This window comes from Opisthocomus hoazin, chromosome 18 (genome assembly GCF_030867145.1).
Source record: "Opisthocomus hoazin isolate bOpiHoa1 chromosome 18, bOpiHoa1.hap1, whole genome shotgun sequence".
Lineage (NCBI taxonomy): Eukaryota > Metazoa > Chordata > Aves > Opisthocomiformes > Opisthocomidae > Opisthocomus > Opisthocomus hoazin.
This window is the reverse complement of record NC_134431.1, coordinates 9,130,047-9,155,415: the sequence shown is the minus strand read 5'-3', so window position 1 is coordinate 9,155,415 and position 25,369 is coordinate 9,130,047. Positions and strand designations below refer to the sequence as shown.

The window sequence follows — 25,369 nt, the reverse complement described above, 5'->3', positions numbered from 1 at the left end:
GGTGCAGATTACCAAGTAGAAATCTGCAACTTTATGACTCCAATGCTGCTCACCCTAAAAAAGATGACAGTCTGATTCCCCACTTTGTTTCAGAAATGACTACTAAAAGGCAACTACAAAAAAAGTATGAAGATAGCTTTCTCCATCTCTCATTCAAAGAAAACAAACCATCTCTCAATCCTAAGTGGTTTCTCATTCCTTCATTCCTAGGAAATCACAGAATCACAGAATAGTAGGGGTTGGAAGGGACCTCTGTGGGTCATCTAGTCCACCCACCCTGCCGAAGCAGGGTCACCTACAGCAGGCTGCACAGGACCTTGTCCAGGCGGGTCTTGAATATCTCCAGAGAAGGAGACTCCACAACCTCCCTGGGCAGCCTGTTCCAGTGCTCCGTCACCCTCAGAGGGAAGAAGTTCTTCCTCATGTTCAGACGGAACTTCCTGTGCCTCAGTTTGTGCCCATTGCCCCTTGTCCTGTCACTGGGCTATGACGTGTTGTAATTTTTTTCCACATGGGTAAAATTTTCAAAAGCGCCTCCTATGTCTCATTGATTTTCATTAGGAATTAAGACTTTTACTGTTTTAATTCCTTGGGAAGCATGGCACCTTAGCCAGCTTTGCCAGGACTAACTGCATGCAGAATTACGCTCCCGATTTTACTCTGCTCCTGCACAAACGCATGGGAAAATGTTATTATCTTGCAGTCACACTCACCTTACAGGTGGTATAATAATAGGGAATTTCCCATACTGAAGAATTTGGCTACTTCTATCTACACATTTCAAAAAGCAGAGGGAAGTAATCTAATTTCCTCTGTCAGTACATTCCTTCTCTCACTGCCAGGACGCTTTCTCTCCATCTATAATAGATTCTTTGTTCCATCCATTTCAAGAATTCAAAAATGCTTCAGCAGGTGAAAACCACAACGCTGTTTTCTCTTTTATAATGAATCTTAGCTCATCCACAAGTACATCTGATAGATGTAGGCAGGAAAGGCCTGAACAGGCATAAAGTTAAACCTGAGCTGGCGTAAGTGCTCATGTAAAAGGCTGACAGTACAGCCGTGATTACAAGATATCCTTTCAAGGTGACCTGCAGGGCAGCATGCCTCAAGCTTTTTATATTCCTGAGAGCAGTCTTTTCCTGACGTAATCGGACAATAAAAGCAGCAGTACTTGTCTGGATTTACTGTTGTCCCGCCCATTCCAGACACAAGAGGACTCAGTACGTCCTGTGGCACAGCATCTGGGCGTGGAGGTAAATAGTTGCATTATTTTCCAGCACATAACATCCCAGGCTAAGTATTAAACCAAGAGGAGCAAGAGAAAAGTTATGTGATAGACAGGCAATGGACAAAGCATATCAGACTGAGATCAGAAATTAAACTGAGGTAGCAGTGAGGCTTCTGCAGATGACAGGCTGTCCTGGTTTTGGCTGGGATAGAGTTTTCTTCCTAGTAGCTGCTGTATTTTGGAATTAGTATGAGAAGATTGTTGGTAATACACTGATGTGTTTAGTTGTTGCTAAGAAATCAAGGATTTTTTCCCAGTTTCCCAGGTTCAGCTGATGAGCAGGTATACAAGAACTGGGAGGAATCACAGTCAGGCAGCTAGCCCAAGCTGGCCAGTGGAAATATTCCATATCTTAGACGTCCTGCTCAGTATATAAACAGGGATTGGCTGGGGGGCAGAAACTTTTCCGAGTTCAGTGAGTTCCGTGATTGCTGCTCAGGGACTGGCTGTGCAATTCGTTGTCAGGTGGTAAGAAAAATTGTATAGTGTATCGCTTGTTTTGCATATTCTTTAGTATTATTACTATTCCTCCTTTGTTGTCTTATTAAACTATCTTCATCTCAACCCACAAGTTTTACTTTTTGTCTGTTCTCCTCCCCATCCCACTGGGGGCATGGGGAGGAGCGAGTGAGCAGCTGTGTGGTCCTAGTTGCCAGCTGCCGGTTAAACCATGACACAGGCACACAGCTAAGCCGTCTTGCAACTGCTGATCAGATTGAGTCAAGTATGAGAGATAAGAAAAAATAAATAGGTGGAACAAAGAAGGAGCTGGGGGTTGTATTGGTTAAACTCGAACCCACAGCAAGAAAGATCTTCATTTCAACTGAAGGAGGATGACACTTGCTTTCTGAAGGGCTGAGGAGAAAGCCCCACCTGAGCAGTGCCTGTTTGTGGCTCAAAGAAAGCTGGGCAGAGGCTGCACACGGAGCATGCAGGGACACCCAGGCCCTCTCCAGCCAGAGGACAGTGGTCTCGAGGTGTGCTTTGTTGCATCCCTTCATCACTCCCTGTGTGCACGTATTGTCACCTAGGTTTTAAATCTGTCAGTCTTCTGAAACATTCATCTTTTTGTTTAGTCCAGCACTGGAACAGCTCGCCATAAGACTATGTTACAAAAAGCCACAACTCTAACCAAGTAAAAGAGATACACACGCAGTCCTTCAGTTTAAACAAAAAAACCCCAACACTAAAACAACCACCCCAAAACTTTAAATAAGAGCACAAGCGCCCAAGTAAGACCTGGATCACAAACAGGTTTGTTAATTCAGTAGTCAAATGGAAAATTTTTCACAAAGAAAGCAGCCCTTCCTTTTCACTATTAATTCTGTGTACATCTAAAATTATTCACTTCATATAAGAAAAAATTTGGTCTGTGTTTACATTAAGATTTTAAAATTATTTTTTCTTTTTTAAATGTGTTAATTCTAAACAATTCTAAGAAAAATAACTGAGAAAATAACAAAATAGACCATTTCTGTCACACTTCTGAAACCACTATTGTTTAAAAATATCCAAAGTATTCCAACAGCTTTAAAATCCTTTCCACGTTTTTTCTGGTTTGTTTTGTTGTTTTACTGGGGTTTTTTTTGTGTGGGTTTTTTTTTTTTAATTTATTTTAAATGAAACAGTCTTTTTGACCAAAATTTTACTTTCACTGGAAAAGTTTTCTGTCTTCCTCTAACCCATACACCAGACAGTAAAAAACAGATGAAAAACCCTGTCTGATGAATTTTTTTAGCCTTTAAGGACAGCCTCCCTTCAGATTTTTGAGTGCTCAGGACTGGCAAAAATAATAGCATGCCTTGTTTCCCTGGAAGTCCTGAATTTCCAGAAACATTGCTTGTTTCACCAGGCTTCGCCACCTTCTATTCTAGACTGTTTCTCAATGATTTCTTTTTTTTTTTCTCCAAAAATCTGTTTCTTTCTTGTCTCAGACCTGTTGATTTAAAAAAAAAAAAATCAAAAAAAACAAACAGGCTGTCTTCATATAAATAAATGTTCTTCCTACTCCTACCAAAGCTTCACTACTCCCTTTTCCAGGTGCTTTTTCCCAGATCCCCACACCGCAGAGACAGGGCAATCCTGAGAAGAAAGAGGGGGGCCAGGCTAGGCTGTGATCCCCCCTGCACTTCCCGCAATTAACTCGGGAAGAGATTGAAGGAAGATAGACCGAGGGAAGCATCAGCATTTTCTGGTTGAACAGTCCAAGGTAAAGCGGATTCAGTGCACATGAAAACAAACAAGCTGAGCTACCTTCACTGTTTGTTATGCAGGCACAGTCTGGAAGGCAGCTTGAAAATTCTAAGTGAGCTAATGATGGGGTTCACACCACAGACTTTCAATCTGATAGCCTAACCAGGAAATACATTATAGAATTGCTTTGAGCTATCAGGTTTTTAAAAATTAATTTCAACACCAGTATTTATTTAGAATAAGTCAAAATGAGAAAGTTGAATTTTTCAGAATGCCTTTTTTTGTCTATTGAAACTGTTTGCTAAATGGAGCAACAATTGCAAAAGATCTTACTATTTGCCAAAAATTAAAATTACTCAGCTGTCTTACTGTGGACAATCAAGTACTACACAGAATAGACTAAGTTGATAAACACTCCGAGCTTATAGCCTACAGTCATTTGAAAAATAAAATTGTGTATGTATACATACATATATGTGCATGCACACAAACATATATATAATCTCTTTCAGTTTCCACATTTCTCTCTGACATTCACAAGCTTTTTAATTCCATTACACCTCTCCCTATTCAGATCCCTCAAGCACACCAGGGTTGCATGTGACTGCAGAAAACCCCTGACAGCTCCAAATGCAGAATCATGGCCCATAACACAAAACAAATGCCTCCAGAGACGTGGCTTCACAAACCAGGTACTACAGGGTCTGGCTCATGAGACTTATTTGTCACTACTTAAGCACCTCTTTTTACTCTGAAGAACTATGCTTTTTATCCCTCCTCTTCAGAGTCACAAGGGCTAAAAATTCACTGAAATGTAAATCATAAAAATATGATTTAAGAAAAACAATGAGATGTGGAATGAGGAAATAACAGCTGATAACTATTCATGCTGAAATCATCTGGGTTTTGTTACAGGAGTGTGCAAGAATGTGTTTTGTCTTGTAGCCTACTTGTTACTTTTATGTCAAGTCACTGATTTCATCTAGCTTCAAAATTTGTAGGAAGAGGACTTCTGAGAAATTAAGTCATCTACAATTCTTGAACAACAATAACCTCCATGGAGAAGAAAACCAAAAGAAAATATAATAACTCCTTCCACAAATTCTGCAGTACTCAGAATCAGCAGAGTTGTGGGGTTTGTGGGATGGGACCACAGAAAGGATGGGTGCAGGCAGCAGTGTGCTCCCCCCACACCCTTTTCTCCAAGAACAACAGAAGCAAAGCAGTTACTCTGCCTGCTGCTACTGCAGGAGCTACCTACATGCAATTGCAGAAAAACTATAGATGTAACTGCACTAAAAGCAGCACAATTCTGACACATAATGAGGAAAAACTCTGAAGTTGTAACCCACCTTTTCACTGGGATAAATATGTATTTTGCAGGGCCTTTAGCAGGCACGTGGCTAATTCACACGGGGAAGCAAAACAAAAGGGAAACCAGTGTAGGTCACAACAAGTATAGTAATTTCTGTCAAATCTGTAAGAATATATCAGAATGCTCTCAACAAGGCTGGTCAGTAAGTGACATTCACTCATTCTCTCACCACAGACACAACCCGTTTCGAGCCATGTGTTCCACTCAGGAGTCTTTCACTCTGTTTGGGTCTGAGCTGAACATTAGTAGCAACTTCATTTTTCCTGCAGCTACTCAGCAGTCAATGGAAGGAAGAGATGAGCTGGATAGTTTCTTAACACCAAGAGAAATGAAGACAGTTTCACGCAGTGAAAGTTGGCCATTAGCTGGAACGAGTCCCAAAGGGAAACATTTTCCAGGAAATTTAGTGCCGGACGGCTTTACCCTGGGGAGAGGAGCGCTGGCAGCTGTCTTTCTCTGCAGATGGATGGCTTCATGTTGTTGTAGATTTAAATGTGCATGGTTACCCATAAACATTTATACCAGCCAGATCCTAAGGAAGAACTCCTGATTCAAAGGGTAGTGATGCACCATTCGTGAAGTTTCCACAGAAAAATGAATGTGCCAGAAAATACTTGCCTACAATAGCTGAGAGTTGACGCTCTTAATAAAATCCACAGGTAACTGTGTGTGGGAAAAGGTGGTGCTCACACGGCAACAGTTCTCACAGAGGACACAGTGAGAACAAATTAGCTCTGCCACAGAGAAATCACAGATCAAGCCCTGGTCTGAGACTCGGAAAACTAGGCAAGTTCTTCATGCCACTACTGTGCTTTCTGACTTCTGTGTGCCTTCCCTACGGACAATGCAGGACAAGCGTTCCTCTTGCATGTATGTAAGCATCGACCACTGCAATGGTGTCCTACTCTCAGTGGAACCTTCAGGTACTGCCGTACTAAAAGAACAGCAATAACAAAAAAGATATATATATATATACCATCTTCCCTAGGGCTGTAGTTCATCTTGAAGTAACAAGCAGCTTCTACCAAGTTCTTCCAATATGGAAAGCACTTTGACTGGACCACGCCAGACTCAGCACTGCTACCACCACTGCATCAATAGCAGGAGATTTTCAAAAGACATGCTTGGATGTCCTGAGCACATTAGCATCCATACGGTCCACAGCCAAGATACTGAGAAACATTGCCCCACAAACCTACCATTTCACAGACAGACAGGAGGAGACATGGACCTGTGCTACCCCTGGTATGAGCCAAGTGTGCACTGACCCACAGTTTCTACTGGCTTGCGTATATTCACCAGTCATATTTACCTTTGCAGCTATATCATGTGAATGATCCGGGGAAAACAAGTTGGACTGATTAATCCAGACTCTTATAGAATGCCCTGACCAACCCTGCCTGAAGGATGTCATAGGCAGCCTCAGCTGCTGATGTGCTGTAGGGCTAGCAACCATCCCTACGAACAGCAACGCAGTGCAGTACAGAAGTGCATGCTGTCACAAGGCTGGGGCTGACACCAACTAGGGAGAACTGTGTGTAGTTGTTGAAGGAGACAACCAAGAATTGCAATTCTAGTTTTGCTTCCAAGCTCTGTCACTAACAGATTGGGCAAGTTTCTCAGGACTACATTAAAGCCTCTGTAAAACTGGGAAATACAGTATATACTGCCAATTAAGTTCTTCTTAGGGGCTGGAAAGTGCTCTAGAATCTTCAGGTGACATCTGTTACACTACTGCAGTATCGATATCCATGTTGATGAATAATGACCATCCTCAACATGAGACAGCCAAGAAGGAGGTGAGGCACGAGAGCTGTCCTTCAGGGCATGTTCTCTCACTCATTTTTTGTTCAAAAGTTCTCCATTTCCAGACTATGAGAATTTCTTCACCCTTTTGATTTACTCCTTAAACATGTCAGAGTCCTGCAATGGCTCCAACAACCCAGTGAGAAAGGTAAGGCTGCCCCTTTATAACAGGCCTGTGTCAGCACCTCCATTCTCAGCCTGTAAAGGACTGGCATTCAGGGAATAATAATTCAAGAAAAGCTATGGGAAAAGAAGTATAAAATGCAAGTTAGTAAAAGGACCTTGGATGCGAGGGGAAAATCTAGCATAACAGTACAGGTGAGGCTGGAGTGAGAATGACGTATCCTCTCCTTGGTTAAATCCCCCAGGTCAGACTTTCTCTGACCAGAGAAGACAGCAAAGAGGAAGGTCTGTTGTACATGTAGAAGGTTGAAAGCATCCCAATGGAATCCTGGGGTGCATTAGGAGGAGTGTGGCCAGCAGGTCAAGGGAGGTTCTCCTTCCCCTCTACTCTGCCCTAGTGATGCCCCATCTGGAGTACTGTGTCCAGTTCTGGGCTCCCCAGTTCAAGAAAGATGAGGAGCTACTGGAGAGTGTCCAGTGGAGGGCTATGAGGATGGTGAGGGGACTGGAGCATCCCTCCTAGGAGGAAAGGCTGAGGGAGCTGGGTTTGTTCAGCCTGGAGAAGAGAAGGCTGAGAAGGGACCTTAATAAATGCTTATAAATATCTCAAGGGTGGGTGTCAGGAAGATGGGGCCAAACTCTTTTCAGTGGTGCCCAGCGATAGGACAAGAGGCAATGGGCACAAACTGAAGCACAGGAAGTTCCGTCTGAACATGAGGAAGAACTTCTTCCCTCTGAGGGTGATGGAGCCCTGGAACAGGCTGCCCAGGGAGGTTGTGGAGTCTTCCTCTCCAGAGATATTCAAGACCAGCCTGGGCAAGGTCCTGTGCAGCCTGCTGTAGGAGACCCTGCTTCGGCAGGGGGGGTGGACTAGATGACCCACAGAGGTCCCTTCCAACCCAGAACATACTGTGATTCTGTGATCTTTCTTTGATTGGGACTCTCTTCTCCCCATCTCCCACCCCCAGTGAAGGAACTGAAGACTATCTCATCTGTCTGCAGGAATCAACTAAGGCAGATCATTCTCCAGGATGCAGAAGCAACGAATGCCTTACGTTTTATATCTTTAGTACCCTGTTTCATCTATTTATGAAGTATCTTGATGAGGGAAAACACAAACGCTGGTCTCCTTGTCCTACATGCAATTGATGCCCTATATACTAGAAGGAAATGTCACAGTTTGTGGTGTCTCTAAAACTGAAGACATTTTATTAAGAAACTGCAGGTATAATATAATTTAACATTGTATCTGAAAACTGTTTTGGCTTGGTGTCATAGTCTGGAATTTAAGCAGCCTCCCAACCACCCCTCAGCTCCTCCTACTAAAAAAATTTTTAAAAATCTTTGTGGTAGTCCATACTACACATGAGGGAGAACAAAAACTCTAACCCCCCCTCAAAGTTGGCTTACCTTATTGCTTCTCTTCACCTGATAGATTTTTGGGTTAGGGTTTTCAGAGCAGGGGGAAGGGGGATGGGTTTTTCTTTTTCATTTTGGATTTCCCTTGCTGTGGTCTTAATTAAAGCATCACTAAATCAGAACTTATGGTTCCCAAGTAATTGCTGATTGAGCATGTCTGGCAGCAGTGAGACACAAGCCCTGCTACCTGGTCCGAGGGCAGTTTGCCTGCCGGGGTGATGGGTTCATCCTGAGGCTCCACCCTGTGTGGGTGGGAAGGACTCTGTCCTGCTTCTGCAAAACTGGGAAAGCACATTTAATACCAAAGCAAAGAGGCCTGTGTGCTACCGCTAGGGAAAGCCACCCTTCGACCCTCCCGCCTTTCACAAAGTTTAGACTATTCTGTGATCAACAGTGAATTTCTGGCTGGATCATCTCCAAACATGTTGAGTTAAACTAGTTAAGACTAATAATGTAAAAAGAGCTGCTTCTCTCCTTTTCATCCTGCTTAACGCACTCTTCTTCACACATGCTCTAGGCAAAGCTTGTACAGCACTAATGCAGTTGCTACAAAGAGCACTACCAATGCAGGTGCTTGTTCATTACCACCTAACCCTGAATCTGCTTTCCAAGTGCATGGCCTGAATGTACAGCTGATTTGCTCCTGAATTATGAAATCCAACTGTACTCTGATACATTTTCCCTGTTTTCATTTGAAGTAAGTCAGGTCACCAGTCTGGATTTAGTAAATATTGTGGTTAAACAAATCAGATTTGTAAACTCCTAACATTCACTTAGTCACAATCCTTTCTCTTTGTTTGAGAAGAGCAGAGGGTGGTCTTGGAAAAAAGGCTATTACTCGGCTAAATTTCAACAAGTTATCCTTCCCTTCTCTTGTACACCGATATAATTAAAACTATCTTTTGCCTTTTGACTTTCCTTCTCTTTTGGCTCCCAATAAAATAAAAATCAAATGTCACTATTAATAATGATTATTGATCTCAATTTATCTGAATAAGGAAATGTTTTCTAGAGGTTACTGCCAGGAAGTCAAAGGTTTTCATTCCCAGCTCTGACACTAACTCATTGGCCATACACAGCACATGTCCTTTGCCCATTCCTTATTATAGGGCTGTTAAAAGTTTATTTAACTTGAGAGCAAGTAGCTTTGCACACCAGTAATTCTTGGTTAGTGGAACTTGGGTACCTCCATATGCAAGTGCTAGATCTTCATCTGCCCATACAAACGCAGAATGGTTTGTGCTGTCACTACTGGCAACTATATATGCATACCAGATATGCACTTTTACAGCACTGAGTTCCTCCTATGCTTTTAAAAACAAAACAAAAAGACATTGTTTAGATTAAGGTCTGCAAGAATCTGTGTGAAATGTGTAGGATTTACTCGGCTGGTAAATAATATTTCTGTAGTGAAAGTTGGTCACTTCATCAGTAGGAAGAACAAGTTGTAAATTCTTTTGTTCCTGTATCTCTAATGGGAAGGTTCAAAAGGGATACTCTGAATCAGGAGACACTAATGATGGTAGTTTATAGATAAAAGTTAAGTGGAGCTGACTTCTCATTTTAAAGATCACAGTACAACAGCAGTGAGCAAAGTAACACAATCTAATTGCGGCATATCTTGGGGACATTATGAGAAAAGACAACAACTAATGAAAAGCTATGCTTTAGCAGTAACTGCACTTTGTCACTCATGCCAATTAATAGTGTGAAAACAGCCAGGGAGAGAAGGAGTTTACTCAGAGCAAATGTTCACATGGTGTTTTCCTTGATATTTATTCCATTAATACTTTGTTTCCGTGGCTATTTGAAAGCCAGGCTAAAATAACAACACACAAATAACAAACGGACAGTCTGATTCACTTTGTGGGTTCAGGTGGGCCGAGGTCTGATTTCCCAAGAGTTTTGGTGTGACAATAGGCTGAAGCTTTTTCTTTAAGCCCAGGTGAAAGCTAACCTGGGCCCAAGATCCCAAAGCTGTTAGCACCAGGTTTATTTTCAAGACAGAGGGAACGGATTTTTACAGGGATGACTAGAGGATATTGTGAAACAAGGAAGAGTTATGGAGCACCTTTGCAGAGATCCTGCCATCCATTCACTGATATACCACAGGGCAGTACGGAAGTGAAAACACCAATTGACAAACACACCAACCCCATGCCATTCACACAAACATCCCTGTTTTCCTTTGCAGTCTGATCTGATAATGAAAAACACTTCCTGAAAGTGCCGTTTTATGATATTAAACAGGCCTCAAATGACTTACCCAAGTACAGAGGGACACTGACATTTGAACTGCAGGAGTTTTGTTTTCCGTCTTGTTTTTCCCCCCTGTGACTATAGTATTCGAATAACTGGAATTTTTAAAATCCCTTTTCCTCCTTTCACCATGATGTAATGCAACTGTTGCACAAGACTAACAATGCAGAACTACTGTTGCTGGAGCCAAGTTTGGCACCAAGAGAGATTAGGGTTGGCACCATACACCATGATCTTTAAAATAAATTTGGCAGACACACTAAAAAGGTTTGCCATTGCTGGCATAAACAGCATACAGAGCAGTAAATGGAAAAGTGCTGAAAGAGACCATGGTTTTGTTCCTGGAACAAAGAGGCCGATTAGCTAACCACTTAATCTAGCACCTACTTCTACAGGAAAACTAAAGAGTTTTACAACGGCATGTCAAAATTAAGTGCAGTAGCAGGGACCAAAGTGTAACATAACAGTGCTTTTCATATGTCCATCACACCAAACTGAGCCTACAAAAACCACCAGCTAGCTACCTTTAAGTCGGGAGGATCTCTGTGCACAACTGCAAGTTCCACTGGATTATTCAAAGAAAAATACTTGAACCATACAGGAACACATCTGTGTCAACAAATTTCTCTTTCCAGCACTTTTCAGTTGTGCTTTCCTGAGAGGGAATTTGCTCCTATTCAATGATGCTGGAGCATCTGGAAAGAGATGTGCAAGTGTACTTTTCTTTTTTAAATGCAGATGGAATGGAGAATAGAAACGCAAGTTTTCTTCACTGCATCCCTCTCTCCCGGCTTGAACTGAAAAAGCATGGGCTGATTTTCTCCGGTTTATATAAAGGTCTGATGATTTGTGATGTGGACATCTGCCTGCAGCTGGACAGATGCCACCAGCTTGTTTCACACAGACAACTAGACAGCCATGCAATAGCAGCATTTTTCAATTGCTACTAATTTTTTTTTTTTAAACTCACTACCTCTAGCAGAAAAACTCCACATTCCATCCCAAATTTCCTCAAATTTTAAAACTCTATAAGCACCAACTCTCAAAGAAGGGACCGCCTTCACCAGACAGATGAAAGTCAGAAGGATGTGTGGTGCTGTAACAGCTTTTTGCCAGTCTGATTAGTGCTAAAACATTTAAAAACATTCAAAGATGTCAAGTGATTTACCCAGTCCTCAGTAGTAACCATGCACTTTTATAAACAGTACCAACAAGCACTTCTAATGGGATATCCAACATGGTGCTTGTGTGTGGAGGCACCTAAAAGTTGCGACCTCCTGTTGCAACTTAATTAGGCATAGATGTAAAGCAAAAATTGGTTTAAAGGTGAAAACTTGACTTTTGCCCCCCCCCCCCCCCCCCCGCCAAAAATCAAACAAACTGAAAAAAAAGGGATCTGATTACTATGACCTAACTTTTTCTCTGATGGCTTCAAATTCTTCAAACGAAACTGTTGAATCTGAAAACTGAGGACAACTTTAAATGACCACAAACCATGGTATCTTTTACTGGAAGATGTTTACCCCTTCAATGACAAAACAAGCATTTTAAAGCCCACTTTGTTTCATTGAAGAGCAGTTCCCTCCTACCATGTTATATACCACTTACCCTTGGGATCACCAGCCCAGCTCTCAAGAAGCTACTCCGCAATACAGCTCATCACCTCTGAGGCCGCCTGTCAACAGCGACCGCTCAAGCACAATGCCAGATCAGGGGACTGCTGCAAACACAAGAGTGTTGGGATTCAAAACAGCAACAGCGAAGACTGCTTCATTTATAGGATTGCAAGCCAGCTCAAGAAAATTTCTTGCAAGTACAGAAAATGGGAGCTACCTAGAGTTCATTCAAGTAATCTCAGAAAAGAGTTTTATCATCTGTACAGATTAGGAGATCCAGCTGCAAGTAAAAGCCAGCTTTAGCTTCCTGGATATTTAAGAACAAGCTTACATGTGCCATTAAGAAGGTGACTCCCCTAGATTTAAAACTGGTATTTGATCTGCAATATCCCTAGCTTAAAGGCAAGTTTCTCTCACACACATAGGACTTCAAAGGCCCTCAACCTTTCACAGACCAAAAGAGTAGCCTGACAGCCTGATTCAACAGTTGACGCGTTGCCTGACGTTGGATTAACTTCAGCTCATTGCCTTCAGCACATTTTTATATCTCTGACACTTCTATGGAATAACTTCTACAACAGAGAAAAGGATCAAAATAATTTCCTTCCTCCAGCTACTACAGGATGGCACAGATATGAGCAATTCACTCACAGGCAGCATGCAAAGATGCTCTTGCTGACCCCAACTGTTTGTAGCAATGAGCTACAAAAACCAACCAACCAACCAAACAAACAAACAAAAAAACAACCCACCACCCCCACCCCAAAACCACTGTGCAAAATATCTGAATGCAGTGCTTGGCTTCCAAAGGAAATACAGCAGCTCACCTGTTTTCCCTCTTCCCAGAAAAGTAGTCCTGGTAACTCTACTGAAAAACAACAAAAAAGGAGAGTGTACCTAATTTCAGGGTTTTTTTACTAGTGCATAGACTGGAGTAAAACACAAATCGGAGTAAAGGGGTTTGAGCTCAGACAAATTACAGTACTACATTAATTTCCCTGAACTACTAATTAGAAAGCCACCTTAAAATACTAACAAACTGCAATTAGGAAAAAAATTACGAGTGGAATTGTCAGAAATGGCGAATTTGATGCCATAGTCCCATGGTTAGTGCTCTTATTAGCGAGACTTGGATTCAGTTCTGTCAGCCACAGGTTTCTGTTACCAGAGTATTTTACAAAGCCAACTCATATTTAATCTGCTTGCCTCTATTCCCTTCTCTGTAAAGTAAGGATTACTGCATTTTTCCAATTCTGAGCTTTTTGAGATGAAAACCATGACGATAATGTTCTGCACTCAGGTAAGACAGCACAAGGGTGTGAGGGTGAAAACTATACAAAAGCTAAAGTCAGAAAAGCAACCCTACACCTCCTAAAAATGCCATGAAACCACCATTATTTCTGACTTTTCCTTACTACTTCACAACATTTCTCTGCTCTTCTGCCAATGCAGAACAGAAGCGTAAGTTTCACATTCCCATTTTCTCCTAGATCACACAACATCTCCCTTCCTACACCCAACAGTTGCATGGCTAAATTCTCCCTTTAACTCACATTTGGCTGTGTAACTCTTCTATCCCAGTCATTCTACTCTAGTTGGTCTGTTTCTACCCTCGAGCAATAGGTGCTAGGTATGCCGTACATCTTCTGTTAGCACATGTCCTGCCATGGTTCACATTAAGTATAACCAATCTGCTAACCCCTGGACAGCTGCTGGTTTTAGAGGCTGTCATCAGAAAGCCTGCCTGTGTGCCTGCTTGTGGGATTTTGATTCTTCAGGAGCCCAGCAACTGAATTCATTCAGTTCAGCTGCAAATTTAAGCATGGAATTGAAATGCCACAAGAGAACCAGCTTTGCTTAGTTTAGCATCTCTTCACAAACTAGCATTGGGGCCCATCTAACATCTTAAAATCCCACATCTTTCACTTCTAACATAGATCCTGAAGGCTAATACACAGCATTTTCAGCTATAGATATTGCAGAATAAATGGGTGCAACAAAGATCCCAAACTGCAAGATTTCACAAGAGAGGACAGCCTGTACCAGAACTTCTCCCTCTAAAACTGGTCTAGGAACTACTTCCTTAGCGTGTATGTGCATGTGTCAGGAGTGGAAGCTGAGAGATACAACAATCAGCGAGAAAACAACACAAAACCAGAAGAATGTGTGACAAGAAAGTAAAAAAAGTTCCTGGGACATGGGCCTGAGAAAACCCTTTTGAAACGTTATTGAGTACTACTGAAAAACAGTCTCTATTGCTTTCTGTGCACTGAAGAGAAAAAAAAAAACCACACACACAAAAACTTTCAGTACAATTTGTAAATGAACAAAACAAGTTTTTGCTAGAATTACACTCCATCTATTTCCCTCTGTCATGGGACTGTCCACAAGAACTCAAGCTTCTGGCTTGTTGGGAGAAAGGTTAACATCTAATTGAAAAAGGCACAAGTTTGTCATTGTCTTGTCACATACCACTTTGCCAGTAAATATACGGGACAAATACTTTAAAAAGCATATACACACACCTTAAGCAAAAATCCAAGTTTTAAAAGCAATAGCCTGACATAGAGAGCTATAAGAGTTAATATTTTCTCAAAGCTAAGCACACATTTTTCCATACAAGCAGCTGAATCATGGATATTTTACAGAATAGTTTATTAAGCACGATATAGCATATCTCCAACTCAGCTCTATAAAATGTGTCCAGTGCCATACAAAGCATTAAAAAGCATTTATGTTTGGAACTTGCTGGCATCCACTGGCACAGCAGAAGAATTGAGAGAAATAATCTAACAGCTGTCTTCAAACACAGCAGACTTATACCACGGGTTTAGTCATTAATTGTAGTTATCTGACTTATACCAGAATACAAAACAGTAGTGGTGGTCTCTGGACTAACGTGATGTATGGCAACACTTGGAATACACTCTCCTGACTCCAGGTTGCTGAAGTTAGTTGCATTACTTCTTAGTGGAAGCATTCAACTTTGGTTAATACAAAAGTGTAGTCAAAGAAAAAAGCCAAATAAAGGCTACATACAAGTCAGTTCATCAAATATCTAAATACACAATGGTTCTGTCAGTCTTTTGCATTGCTATAGCACTGAATTTGCAGGTAACACCCAACTGAAAACTGGCATGATTTAATAGTCCAGCACTTTTTTTCCCCCACGGTATATATTTATTTTTTAAAGTGGAGATAACATCAAAGAAGCAGTGGTATAAATATTACCCTTAGCTGTATGGAAACATACATCTAACTATGCATTCAAGAGTGCAATGCACGGGCAATACTGCTAATTGGTTTTAGAATTCAAAACTGAATCTTGGTGAATTCAAGGAAAAAACAGAATTACATGAATATTGCATGAATCTATGAATAACTGAGTGCATAAATGAAATTCTAGAAAGGCTGGCAAAACTACCCTCAGTTACTACAAAACTTTGAGTTCATGCCAAGAAAAGCTCTATGGTTTTCAACAAGAGTACTCAGGTGGACAGAACCTGAGGTTTAGTTCTCACTCCTAAATAGGGTTTTCCTGTGGCCTATAAAAAATACTGCACCTCCTACCATCTCTGCTCTTTCTTACATCAGAGCAGCCTGACAAGCGTTTGCACTCCAGGGCTGGAGGATGGCAGAGATGTTACAGACTTAGAAGGCAATGAGCAAACTTCTGTGGATGCTTCCTGTGAGGATGGAAACTAAAGATGTCAGAACCAGAAATCACTCCTTCCTCATATTCTGCCAACAGCATAAGTCAAGCTGCTAAGAAGCTTTTCACTGTCATTTTGTTTAAATATTTTTAAAGACTGCTATCAAGGAAAACACTGAGGTAATATGAAAGCTGAGCCTGGCTTCTCCTCTCCACCTCCCATCCTCCAGGCCCCTCTCTCTGCAGTTTATCTGGCAGAAAGTCGCTGTACAGCGTCTCATCCAATATTGCTACAGGAGTGTTCCTGAACATGATTAATTTGCTAATGATACAAATCTCCAAACATCATGTTAGTACTGCTGATGATTTATGAAATGCCAGAGATCATTCTCTCACCACTGATAAGCTCTTTCAAGTTGGTGGTTTTGCATGAAACCGCTTGTGATTGCTAAGACCATTCTCATCTCTGCGTCGCTCCCAGACAGTGCAGAGGCAGAGCGCTGCAGCAAGGATTTCTTTAATGAATTGCAGGTTATGTATACACACAAATAATATAGAGGGTCAGATTATGAATTCTTGCATACTTTCATATGCAAAAAGCCCAGAGTTTGCTTTGGAACAGAGACAAGCCTCACTGGGCAAACACTCTGCTTGGTCTGTTCTCCTCCCACTATGCAAGTGCGCACCAGCAATTGCAAAACTACGGAACACATTTCCTTTTCTCAGCTGCTCACAATATTGCCCTTGGCACCCCAATGGACCAAGATACACGGGTAGAGATTCCAAAAATAGTCTCAGAAACGTCAGTGTTTTTTCACATTTCTTGGGCAGAACATTCCCTATACCTTAGGTTGCACCTCAAATCCATAATAAGACCCCCCCGAGTAACCCTAGTCCCAGCATCCACTTTACCAGAAAACACTAGCGATACCAAACTGCCCTCAGTTATGATATATGATGACTTTGATCAATGACATACAGGATATGTTTTTCTTCTTCAAGCAACATTTGCAGTCAACTTGTGGTTTCCTTGTGTTTACTCAAATTTATGCAGACTATCAGTTATTTTTACCTATGTGGAATAATCAGATAGCTGAAAATATTTAAGATGTGAGATTTTCACTATGACCAGCCAAGAATCCTGTCGCTGCTTTTTCTGTTCTGACAAGTTAGCCCTTTTAACAAAAATACTCCAAAATTTGAATAGCAGGTATTTATAGGACAGTTTTGGAACTTTTCCTGAATCATATGGACTGGCATTAGCTACTGATTCCTATAAAACTAGGCTACTGCAAGATACCTTTGCTGAATGCCATTTCAGCTTGTTTTTCAGCTGCTACCTTCCCACAAGTGTGCTGTGTTTCTGAAAGGTGCAGTTAGCTCGCTCCCTAGGGCATTTACTTGCCTCCAATATGAATGTGCTGAGACACAGAGCTCTATCCAGTTTCATTGTCTATAAAATAAGCAATTAATTTATAAGCATTAATCAGCATGCCATCTATCAGGGTGTGCACGCCCACGGTTAGCCGGGGGGACTTTGCACTAGCGGTTCCTCCAAAGCCAGAAGTTGGAATCATGTACGCCACAAACATGGGGTCACTGGGCCTGCCCTACATGCTTTCCTGGCACAGAAACAAGGCAAGCTGGTCAGATTTCTACATGCAAACAAGTGATTTTTATATTGTTAAAAAAAACGCTTCTCAATCCTATTGCTATTCCTCTATCCATTCCTCATGCATTCAGTTCACTGAAACGTTTCAGAGAATACTATTCAGTAATGCCATGTATTTCTCTGCACTGTTATAAGCGTGGCGCCTTCGCCAAGGCTCTCCAGATTATGACATTGCACTGAGACCATCTCAAATAACCTCTAAGTTACTATGCCAAACCAGCAAGAAGTATAAAACCTGAATACAAAGAGAAATAACAGGCAGGAGAACACAAGATTTGGGAACTCAGCAAGCAATCTAGCCCTTCCATTCATATAACAAAAATGACAATCCAGAATTGAACAGCATATATACTAATAACTGTCACGGCTTTCTTTTTTCACTTTAGCATATCTGATTAATGTGTATGTATTTAACATGAGGGCACTATCAGTTACAAAACAAAAGCTGTACATTTGACACAGCAGCAGATTTAAACCATCAGTTTGTTGTGTAAATCAATGTAATTCTGGTTGCATTTAATAGGAAGGAGAGAGAACTTTACATGTACTTGTTTGAAAGTATTTCTGTGCTCAGACAAGCTTCAGAGATTTGGTTGTTTCAACTCTACAGTTCGGTCCACAAGCTGGCAAAGCCATTATTGCCACAGAAACCTCACCGGAGCAATAAAAAATGAAAAAACCAAAACAAAATAAACCCAAAACAACCCATCTTCACCTGCATACACACAGTCTTACTGAAAAATATGCATGCAATCAAGCTACAATCAGCTGTTAACACAAACAGCAATCTACGATGCCACAGATCACCTGCAAGTTAAGCCATGCATTAGGCTTTTAAAACCACTAAACATTTAACTCCAAATGGGCTCCACCTTGGTACTCCGCTTCCAGCCTGAAATGAATTGTAACTTCAGCAACAGAAGTGAGGCTCTAGGGCCAACACTGCTTCACTCCTGGAAGCAGAAATGTTTGAGCAAAGGTGAGGAGGTCAGACAAGGGCAAAGTCCAAAGCAATTTTAAGTGGTTCAACTAAGTAGGGAAGGCTAATGGGAAACCATTTTAGTTTATTACAGTCATCCCTAGTGAACAGAAGGACAATGTTTTTCTTCAGCAGCTCGATTACAAAGCAGTAAATCCCTCTGTGTATATAAAAGACCTACAAACAGTATAGATCAGATGTCAAAAACCAGTTTGCACTGTATTATGGATGCAGAAGAAAAAATTATTAAGAGTTGGGAACAGTTTTAGATATTCAATCATTCTAGTTTTTAAATATTTCCAACATATATTCTCTATATAGGAACAGACACACATTCTGCCACTCCCATCTAAAAAGACACAAAATTATGTGTTTGCAGCATGTTTTTGAACCTTCCCTTTCAAAAAAACCTAAGAAACATGCTCTTGAACATCAAAATATGTCATCTTTCCCTCTCTCCCCACAACATTTTCTGACTCTTTCTGGCAACAAAAATTTACGCTGCTTCAAGTACTGGCTGTAATCTCTGCTTCATAAACCTTAGACAGCTGTAAACAAGCAAACAAAGCACAGCTCAAGGTGAAGATATACTTCAGCAGCATAAACATCTTAAAGCAAGAATTACGCCAGAAAAGGATTTTCTCCAATAGCTGACAAGGTTTTTGTTCAGTGTATCAATTTCTTTCGTCCTGAGCAATTGCCAGTTCTGACAGATCCATAGGCTTGCATACAACAAATAATTCTATTTCATTGCACTGGTCTAAAATGGGATTGAAAAACATTTAAAACAGTGAATGCTGCAGCCACTCAGCCCCAGGTTCTTCTTTTGAAAAGATTTTTTTTTTTTTTTAAGCCAGAAGTAGGATTTCTAGGCTCATAAATAGAACATTCAGCCATTAGGAAATACTGAGCTTTCCCAAAGCTGCATAATCCAAAAACAAAATGCTAGTATTTGGTTTACTTCATAATAAAATAATGACCTGGTCATGTCAATTTCTATCTTGTGTCCATGCTGGTTTTCCACACATTTTTCTCTGGTCATAAGAAATAAATATTGAGGCAAGTAGTACTTTAGCTATACCTACATACAGAGTGGGGCTGAGACCTCTACCTGCTGCTGTAATACAACAGCCACCAAAGACTGCCTGAACCATAAAACACCTTTTTGTAAAGTAATTTCAGTGATGCTTGGTCAACTGTTTTGTCGACTCAAATTTTCAGAAACCTTCTTGTATTGGGTTGGCCTTTTGATGAGGAACATCAAGCAGTCCTACAACTCTGCAAACCCTCAGGGTATAAATCCTAACAGTCCTCAGGGATTACTTACAAGAGATATTACATGATGTCTTAGCACATGTTTAGAATAGGACAAGCGGCCCTCACAGAGGTCTGGGGACATGGTCATATTACCAATAGCTTAGCTATAGGGTGGTAATAGCTCCTCCTGGGCATTACTCACCTTTTCGTAACTAAGCGACTTCTACTGAATAATGCATACCTGCTTCATCATCAGACACTCCTGTCAACATTTCTCAACTTCACTGTATTGAAATAATATTGTTAGTGGCATCCTCAATCAGGTTTTGGGAAAATCACTGCTGTCTTCAAGGAACTTTTCTATACAGCAGCAAAGTTGTACGCTAGACACATAGTGTAATGTTTTAAGATGTTGATTTTTAACTTTCAATCCATTTATCGTCAGTAAAGAACTTTACAACAGTTTACACAGGTTGATATCAACTCCTGGCCAAAGCAGGCTAGCGTTTGTGTTCTGTCTGCCCACACCACTTCCTGTCATTTCTACTTGCTGAAATATTTCTGTGGTTTTGCACAGTGTCCCTTCCTGCTGTGGACTATACAATAACAGTTGGGTATCATCTCATATAAGACTCTTTCCAGCTCATGGGGAGCAAGGGGAAAGAGCAAGAACAATGGGTGATGGGACCCAAAGCTAAATAAATCAATGTTTCTTTGATCCCTTGGGATCAGGATGCTGTAAAAACACATGGTTATTAGAACTGTGAATTTATTGGTGAAGGAGTTGGTTACTGGCACTGTATTTCAGCCTGAACTTACATTATGGTACGGAGTACAATGCATTCATTATGTTTGTGGCTATGAGAATTAATCTCTTCCATGCGCAGAGAGGTTGTGTGATAATTTAACTGAGATTCCCGTTGGTAGGCTGGGCAAGCACTCATCAGCTGCAGGGCTTTCAACAATACACAAGCAACAGCTCCAAGAGCAAGTGATGTAACTAACAGCCCTCCGAGCACTACCAAGCAGGACTACAGCAGTCCCCTCATTTCAGGGTTTTCATCCAAGTAGGTTGTCAAAAACCTGAAACTAGAAGGTGAGTTTCTCCCAAAACACTTCAAATGCTCAGCTTTGGACAGGATTCAATAACTAATGGACTTCGAATGAAATTGTATGTTTCTGATATCTTGCATTTGCCTCAATACTAAGAAAAGGTCTGATCCTGATTATTAAAAATGAAAAAGTAATTTGAAATGTTTATGTGGATGGCAGCTTTATATGCAGGATAGAAATGCTCCAACTGCCTTTTGAATCCAGCTGGAACAAAGTTTTCATTTTTCTTTTTTCATGAAATTTCATTTATTATGAGTACTACATCTTAGTAAGTCAGCTGTTGGCAGCAAGCTGTGACATTCAAGTTTAGCTGGTTAGTACTAAGAGCCAAGATATAATATGCTTTCGTCAGAGACAAGTTTTTCTTGTATATATGCAACCTACATTCAGTAATTAAAATAGCTAGTCAGTCAAACCTACTAACCTCACTTGAAGAGAGAGTTAATGCTACTTTAAAATACAATTTCCATATTGTACAAATTGCTACCAAAAAATTGGGATTGCTACAGCTCATTTCAGGGAGGTCTTTAAGTAGCAAATGCACCAATGACTTCAGAAACCCAGAAATTAGGATTCCTGATTCTCATCACTGTCCTACTAACATGGTGTTAGATTTTGGGCAAGTCACTTCTGACAAGATCCTAAATCGGAATGAAATCAGGATCAGTATATTACTATTACCCAGTGAGGATGTCACACACAGCCTATGCCTGGATGAAACCATCCTGGGCTTCCTATGACTGGGACAAGCGCTCTTATTATTCAATATGCAGACGTGACTTTCCTCCAGCTTCTCTGACTGTTTTAAAAGACAGCAGCAGTAAACTTCACATCTTGCTCTGAACCTCCTCTGGAATGTGTTTAAGATGCACATTTCAAAAATATCTACCCAGAAGTGCCCTCGGACACCAGGTGAAGGGGCAGGACAGGACTCGGCGTGTGCTTTTGGAAGTCCAAGCCAGGTAAGGGTTGGAATTTTATATACTAAATGCACAAATAAAAAACACGAAAAAACGCCTAACTAAAGCATCAAGCTGATTAACACTCAACAACTAAGTTGACCACATGTTGTAAATTGACTTCTTTCCCAAATTGTTGCCTGGAAGTTCAGTTACCAAGGGTAATAGCAAAACTGTATCATCATCTATCTCAGGATTTGATTACCTTCAAATGATTGTAAAAATTCAAAGACCTTACTTCTGACCAAAGACGCAACACTGTCCTCTCCCCAGCCCAACCACAAGCTCCTGCAGACTCCTGCAGCCACACAAGTCTGCAGCCAGACCAACAAACTGAATTTTTTCTGGTTTTTCTCTCAGCTGGATCAGCAAGTTGATCCTGTTTGAAACACGTCCAACAGCACCAACAAAGAGGAGGAGACAGGAACATGCAGCCAGGCTGAGGAGGCCACTTCTTTCGATGTCAACACAGCTCTCAGTCAGCTTAAGCCAGTCTTAAAACCATATCTGCAATCTATCAACACAACTGCAGTAAGGAGGGTCCCGTGGTTCGCAGGGTGACTGCAGTTCTAATGCCAAGACAGACTGCCCAAATGTTTCCACTGCTTAGATGACTGCTACCTGTATTTCCCTGAAAACACAGGATTACAATTAAATACTCCAATACAGTTGAAGTTGGTACCACTTTTACTATTTTAACGTTAACTGACAAACAGATTAATTTAACATGGCTTTGAGGACTATGCCCACCCCACCTAATCCATAAACTACACTCACGTGCAGACTTTGAATCAGCAATTCTTACCTGACATCTACCTTCAGTATTTGCAGAACTGTCCTTTTTGCAGGGCTATCAAACTACTTTGGGGGGTTACTTCATGTCAGGCATATACCATCTACTGCAGTTAAAAACAGAGCCCAAAAGCTCTACTATATAGAAAATTAAATAGCATTTAGGAATTGGTGAGAGATTGCTCACTGGTGTTTTGTATCAGTGAACATAGTGGCTGGCTACAGGGTAGTTCTAATCTTTTTTAAGCAGGAAGCAGCTTGGCAGGTTCTTTCCTCCATGCTGTTCTTTTTCTGAAGAGCTTTTTAAGGGATAAACATAGGGTTTTACTCTTCTGAGATTACATGCATTGTTAAAGACAACTGGATTATATCTCTTTTGCACAAAAAAAATAATAATAATCTGACTTGTCAGTATCTGGAGAGTCAAAATCACTCAGTATGTCCATGAAAGATGAGAGCTGGTGGCCACTGCTCCACAGGAATTGCCTCAAAATACAAAGTCACAGATTCACAGCAGTATAAAAATACAAGGCTGGCAAGAAACTGGAATGAGAATAAAAACCATATGAATCATGCACTGAACTAATTAAACATGAAAATTGACTTTACAGTCACTTACCTTCATCATCGTAAGCTAACATTCAGCAGAACAAATTTGAGCAGTGTATTTTGGACATTTACAATCTGGGAGAAATATTTCTTTTAAACTCGTGTCAGGATAACGGCTTCCTTTCCAAGAACTGATTATTTCAGGCTTTCCTAACTAAGAGTGAAAAATGCTTAAGACCGAACACAAGCCTTGGCTGACAGCACTTAAATGAGCCTGGAAATCTTCAGGTTTACAGTGTTGGAACTGCTGCATAACTTTTAGGCTAAGACTTCAGGGCAAAGCACACCTATATTCAGTCAACTCGCAAGTTAAAGTAGTCAGATTTTGGCAATTAAATCCTGGCTTCACTTTTGCATAAGTAATACTCCAACTTCTAAGCACTTCACCCTTCACTGACAGGGGAACATCTAAAATGCCTCCACAAGTCACATCCCAGCTATTTCTTCTTTACTAACATTTGATTTGTGGATTACAAACCAACTGCACTTCCAAAGGTCACAAGGGTGACCTTTTTTCAAAAAAAGAACATGACACAACTCAGGGCTTGACTTTCAGTGATTCTGAAAAAAGCCCAGTAGGCACTAACCTTTAAGAGTATATGCCAAGACTAATTACAGAATTCTAAGTTCCAGTGACCACAAGATTGCAGGTTCCATACTATTTCCTCTGGTAATGGTATCTGCACCAACACAGAGAGCATCCATTTGAGGAAGGACAGAGAGCAACGTGTTGGCACAACAAAACCCTTTCATTAAGGAGACATCAGATCCATTGATAGTATGTCTGCTGGGGGAGGCAGCACCTCGCTAGATTGGGTTTCAAACCAAGTTCTGCATGAGGTGTTGAGCAAAAGAGAATTGGCTACAAGCAGGACAACACAGGTCTGGTGGGTTTGGTTTATCATACAGTTAAAGGACCACTGAATGATTAATGAAAGACAGCTTCTTTGCAAAGTGGTAGACAGTATTTTGGGGCAAAACTTTGGCTTGTCAGGTTAAGTATAAAAGCGCTTATATAGAGCTCTCTCCAGAGCTGACTGCCGTTCAAATGACTTTTCTAACTTGCTTCCCAGAACAAAAGCATAAATGTAAGGCTCTTTTGAGAAGAAGAAAGCAGCCCAACAATATGTTAGTTCGCCAGCAGAACATCAGGCGCATTAACATGTGCAGGAACACTAGCACCATGTAGTCATCTTCACTTACCACCTGGTTAGCAGCTACTGGCAAATCTTTGGCAAGATCCCTCTCAAAGTAAACCTAATTCCACCAAGAAGGGCAGGATCTTTACCCTCCTCAGACAGATCGTCCCCTGCACACTCCAGGCTCTTCTGATAGAGGGGATTGTAAGAAATGTGAAACTATAACAAAAAGCCTTAATATTTTCTAGTTTTTAGTAGTCTTTAGTACTGTAACTTGTATTTCTGCATGCATAGTGATCTAACAATATAACTGTTACACTAATTCCTGTTTTCTCATTAAGGAATGTAGTGGAAGGACATGGGCACAAGCTATCACTTAGTCGTTAGACAAAATAATTAAGTGAAACAAAAGTGGTCTTGATTCTCAGCAAATAATTGGGATAACTGTGGGATAAAAGAGACTCCTAAATAACTCTACTCCAGACAGCTCAGCCTTGGGAGGGCAAATGCGCTAAGCTACAGAGATAAGGAGGCACCAAGAGAGCAACAAGACCGGAGCAAAACAACCTGAAGGACATGATATACGTGATGCTAGAACTGAGTTTGCGCAGAAACAAATGTCAATCAGTGAACAGCGTGATGAAGAGGATGGGCCTTCATCTTGGGACCCCCGAAGACCACCCAAAGATACTAACAGACATGCGTGAAAGATATTTACATATGCTAATTAGTTCCTAGAAATATAATGAATAATTACGTGTGTGATTGTATATAACCTGAAGCAACAGGGTGTATGGCGCGCACGTTTGGAGGAGAAATCCCCCGTGTGCCCGGCGCCGCAATAAAGAATACCTGCTTAACAGTATACATTGTACTGTTAGGTTTTTTCTTACTGGATCTTCGAATCACTTCCTAGGCACAGATTTGCCATCACCAACAGGACCAGCAAGTGGCCCATACAAACCTGAACACACATATTCCTCTGCAGCGTCAATCAGGTGGAAGAACAATGCCATACAATCTTCAGGTTAATGGCCTGAAAAGCCTGGCAGCCCAACATCTGAAGGAAATTTTAAATATTATTTAAGCCCTGGACACATGATTAAAATCAGAGG

At 41.0% G+C, this 25,369-nt stretch overlaps 1 protein-coding gene across 5 annotated transcripts in view; it reads right to left on the bottom strand.

Annotated features, from left to right (window-relative positions):
* The window catches only part of EYA2 (EYA transcriptional coactivator and phosphatase 2), a 102,303-nt gene that overhangs the window by 63,958 nt on the left and 12,976 nt on the right, over positions 1-25,369 (bottom strand). The window contains exon 1 of one of the 5 annotated variants that reach the window (XM_075438740.1): positions 12,075-12,116. The exons of the other annotated variants lie outside the window; for them this stretch is intronic. The gene's annotated coding sequence lies outside the window, so the exon portion shown is untranslated. Of the gene's footprint in view, positions 1-12,074; positions 12,117-25,369 lie in introns of those variants that run through there. 5 annotated transcript variants of the gene reach the window in all.